General features: G+C 44.0%; 1 pseudogene; it reads left to right on the top strand.

Moving 5' to 3' along the window:
- Positions 1-4,787, top strand: part of LOC120376126 — an 8,058-nt pseudogene extending 3,271 nt beyond the window's left edge.
- The last annotated feature ends 213 nt before the right edge of the window (positions 4,788-5,000 follow it).

Raw genomic sequence — 5,000 nt, 5'->3', positions numbered from 1 at the left:
CAACTGTAAGTGAGTACAGGAAAAGATCTTAATTCCATTGCCTAATGATAATCCAGCGTGTCCCTTTGCGGTGATCACGTTGGAAAACCAACGGCGTTAAGTGTTCATCTTAAGCGCAATCATGGTGGAAGAATGGCTGAATTTCAGTGTTCTAGGTGTGATAAAAGTGATTCTAAGGTACATAGCATTTTGTGCTACATTCCGAAATGTAAAGAAATAACGGAAGATCGATTGGGTGACTGGGCCTGTGAAATATGTAAGAAACAATTTAATACCAAAGTGGGCTTTCTCAACATAAAAGAATAGCCCATCCAGCAGTCTTGGAATAAAGAGCGTATTGAGGCCAGTCTGCCTAAAGTAATTTCCCAACGTAGTAAACATAAGAGTTGTTGGGCGGTCGAAGAACAACTTCTTGTTACTTTTAATAATATGTTCTGGGGTGAAAGAAATATAAATATGTTGATTTCGGATCATATTCCAACTAAGACAGCTAAACAAATAAGTGATAAACGTAGGTTGCTGGGCCTTAACAAGAAAGCTGTAGTGACAATACTGGATCCTGTACCTGAATTGAGTGTATGTCATTTAGAGACTAAAACTGGTAGCTTTATTACCATCACTGGACTGCGGATGCATATATATGTAAGATAAAACAAGATATAGGTGAGCAGGGTCAGATGAAATTTGACCCTGACATCATACGTGCGTGGATGGCTGATGACTCAATATAAGATCACTTGTTGAGTCCACCTCATTTGATATCCTCTCTACATTTTTAAGAGAATCACCTCAACCACGGCAACGAGGAATAACAAAATTATGAGTAATAAGAGTGGAAAGAAAAGAAAAAGAAATGGATGGAGAAAAGAGCGGCAAAGAAAGGTTTTATAAGAGATATCAGCATCTATTTGAGATCGATAGATGCAAACTTGCCTCCATCATTCTCGATGGCACTGAACAGTTAAAATGCCAAATTCCTCTTATTGAGATATTTGAAACATACAAGAATAAATGGGAGAATTTGGTTCCCTTCGAAGGATTGGGACAATTTAAATCCCATGCAGCAGCTAATAACACCGCATTTGAAGTTCTCTTTTCTGCCAAAGAAATAATGAAAAATATGGAGGATGAACAAGAACTCTGCGCCAGGCCCTGATAAGATCAGCCTAAGAGACCTACTCCAAGTGGATCCAGAATGTACTGAGCTGGTGAAGTTGTTTAATACATGGCTTATTGTTGGTATGATACCTGATGCCATAAAAGAATGTCGCTCCTTATTGATCCCCAAGACTGCAGACCCTGAGGCCCTAAAAGATCTGGGGAATTGGAGGCCTTTAACTATTGGATCCATCATATTAAGGCTTTTTCAGAATACTAACAAATCGACTTGCCAAGGCATGCCCGATAAACCCTCGACAGAGGGTTTATTACTACATCTGGTTGTTCAGAAAACCTCAAGATACTTCATATATTATTGAAGCAAGCAAAAAAGAGCAAGAAATCATTGGGGGTTATATTTGTGGATATTGCCAAGGCATTTGATTCGATATCTCATGATCACATCATGTGGGTATTACGAGAAAGGGGATTGGATCAGCATATCGTGAATATAATTGAAGATTCTTATAAAAATATCCACACTCGAATAGAAGTGGGTATGGAGCGTACTTCATCTATTGAGATCAAAGTTGGTGTCAAGCAAGGAGATCCTATGTCTCCACTGTTGTTTAACTTGGCAATGGATCCTCTAATTACAGCCTTAGAGGAGGCTAATATGGGATTTTCTTATGGAATGAATAAGGTAACATCGCTTGCCTTTGCGGATGATTTGGTTATGTTGAGTGATACATGGGAAGGTATGACTAAGAATATTCAAATATTGGAAGACTTTTGTAGAATTATCTGGTCTTAAGGTACAAGCCAAAAAATGTTATGGGTTCTTTGTTAGTCCTACTCATGGCCTTATACAATCAATAATTGTGAGACCTGGAATATAGATAAAGATAGTGTAAATATGATTTTACCAGGCGAGTCAGAGAAATATCTTGGACTCAAAGTTGATCCATGGATTGGATTTTCTAAACCCTTACTTGAGGAAAAACTTGTTGTTTGGCTTGAAAGATTGACCAAGGCACCATTAAAACCATCGCAGAAATTAACAATGTTGAATAATTATACCATACCACGACTTATCTATTTGGCTGATCATACAGATACCAAAAAGACCCTGTTATCGTCATTGGACGCTACCATCAGAACTGTCGTCAAAGGATGGCTCCATTTACCACCCGATACTTGTAATGGTTTTATATATACCAGAATTAGGAATGGTGGATTGGGAGTGATGAGACTCGCTAGTCTCATCCGTCGATTCAAAGCGCGACGATTATATAGAATAGCAAATTCGATGATGAGATAATTCGGTCTATCGCATTGGCAAATAACATCGATGAAGAGTTTAAAAGTCTATGGATAACTGCTGGTGGAAAAGAAGATAAAATTCCTGTAATAACAGATCCAGTCTTTATTGATTATGGACTTCCCCGACAGATCCTGGAATCTCTTAATGAATGGGAAAAGCCAGCTCCCAAGAAAATATATCCAATCCCAAGTAATTGGAGGGAAGTAGAATTGGCTCATTGGAAAGATTTGCCGTGTCAGGGCAGTGGAATTGAACATTTTATTAATGATACAATAAGTAATGATTGGTTACAATTTCATCCTGAATTTTCTGAAAGACAATTTCTTATAGCCCTCAAGCTTAGAGTGAATGTATATCCCACTAGAGAATATCAAGGGCGTGGTAGGATGAATAAGAACGTGAATTGTAGACACTGCACTGCACCCTATGAATCTCTTTCTCATATTTTAGGGCAATGTTCTGCGGTGCAGGAAGCCCGTATACGACGACATAATAAATTATGTGGTTTGTTAAAACAAAAAGCTAAAGATCTGAAATGGGTGGTCTATGAAGAACCTCATTTGCAAACCGTAGAGAGGGAACTGAGGAAACCTGATTTTATCTTTGTTAAGGAAGATGTTGCCCTGGTGGTGGATGTTACGGTCCGCTTTGAATATATGGAGAAAGTCTTTGAGGACGCTGCAGCAGAAAAGGTGAGACATTATAAAAATCTGACAAGTCAAATAAAAAGAACGGCTGGAGCTAAAGAGGTAGAATATTATGGGTTCCCCCTTGGTGCTAGAAATGGCCGAAAATCAACGAGAAAGTTTTGACAGCTCTTGGCATCCCGAGTTCTCAGCATAAAAGAATTGCTCAGCGTTTTAGTAAATGGACTTTGCAATATTCCATCGATATTATCCATTCCTTTGAAAGTATTGGGAAAAACAAACAATTTGCTGTTCCATGAGGTTCTGTCCCTCATGTGTCTTGAATTTTCTTTCTGATATCTTTTTCTTATCCATACTATATACCTATCCTTTTCCTGGGAATCTCGTGATGATTATTATAATTCATGACCGCTCACTGGCTATGACAAACCTTTGTTGGACGGGCCACCTGGGGTGTTACGCCTCGAATAACTCGAAAAAGAAACCCATGTGAGTTTTTAAAATAGCCAAATGCCTCGTCATCTAATTAGTGTGGCATGAATGGATGAACAGATTCCACTGTCCTACCTACTATCTAGCAGAAACCACAGCCAAGGAACGGGCTTGGCAGAATCAGCGTCGCGAAAGAAGAGGCCTGTTGAGCTTGACTCTGGTCTGGCACTGTGAAGAGACATGAGAAATTGTAGAATGGCAGTGGAGGCCTCAGGCCGCCGGTGAAATCACCACTACTCTTATCGTTTTTCACTTGCACCGGTGAGGCGAGGCGAGCCCCGAGGAGCTCTCTCGCTTTACCAGCGCCAGCGCCCGGCGCGATGCCGAGCGCGACCAGCTCGGGGACAGCGTCCAGGTGGGGGTTTGACTGGGGCGGTACACCTGTCAAACCGTAACGCAGGTGTCCTAGGCGAGCTCAGGAGGACAGAAACCTCCCGTGGAGCAGAAGAACTGGCAAAAACAAGCACGATCTTGATTTTCAGTATGAATACAGACCTGTGAAAGCGGGGCCTCACGATCCTTCTGACTTTTTGGGTTTTAAGCGGGAGGTGTCCAGAAAAGTTACCACAGGGGATAACTGAGCTTGTAAGCGGCCAGCGTTCATAGCGGCCGTGGCTTTTTGATCTTTCGATGGAAAATGGCTCTTACTATCATTTAGTGAAGCAGAGATTCACCAAGCGTTGGATTGTTCACCCACTAATAGGGAACGTGAGCTGGGTTTAGACCGTCGTGAGACCAGGTTAGTTTTACCCTACTGATGATGTGTTGTTTGCAGCCAGTAATCCCTGCTCAGAAAGTACGAGAGGAACGCGAGTTTCAGACATTTTGAAGTATGTGCTTGGCATGAGAGGCCAATGGGGCGAAGCGCGCCATCTGTGAGATTATGACTGAACGCCTCTAAATTCCAGAATCCCCCTAAGCGCGTAACGTCACGGCAGCGCTTGGGCCTCGAGTTGGCCCGGATGGCCCGGCCGCCCCCTCCCGCCGGGTTCGGGAAGGGGTTCGAGGCGCTCAGTGAGGAGAGCCCGTTACCGTGTCGAGGACGGGCGCGGCGGAAGGAGCCGCCTCTCACCCGAATTGCGCACGCATGTTACGTGGGAACCCCGGTGCTAAATCATTCGTATTAAACGACCTGATTCTGGGTCAGGAGTTTTGCGTCGCGTAGCAGGGAGGCAGCTCCCTCGCTGCGATCTATTGAAAGTCAGCCTTGCTGACACAAGACTTTGCTCTCTCCGGCTCTCTCTCTCTTTTCCGAGGGCCCTCCGCGCGGCAGGTGCTCCCGGGGGCGGCGAGCAGGAGCGACCCTCGGCGGAGGAGGGTCCGGCGCGCCCGGAGGAGAGAGGAGGCGGGCAGAAGCGACCCTCGACGGAGGAGGAGTCCGGCCGCCTCCTTTCCTTCCCTTCCCCTCCCGCGGGGCCCCGGTTGACCTGGTGGCCGGC

The sequence above is a fragment of the Mauremys reevesii genome, linkage group 12 (genome assembly GCF_016161935.1).
Source record: "Mauremys reevesii isolate NIE-2019 linkage group 12, ASM1616193v1, whole genome shotgun sequence".
NCBI lineage: Eukaryota > Metazoa > Chordata > Testudines > Geoemydidae > Mauremys > Mauremys reevesii.
The sequence above is the reverse complement of the archived record's forward strand: the minus strand, read 5'-3'. Positions and strand labels throughout refer to the sequence as shown.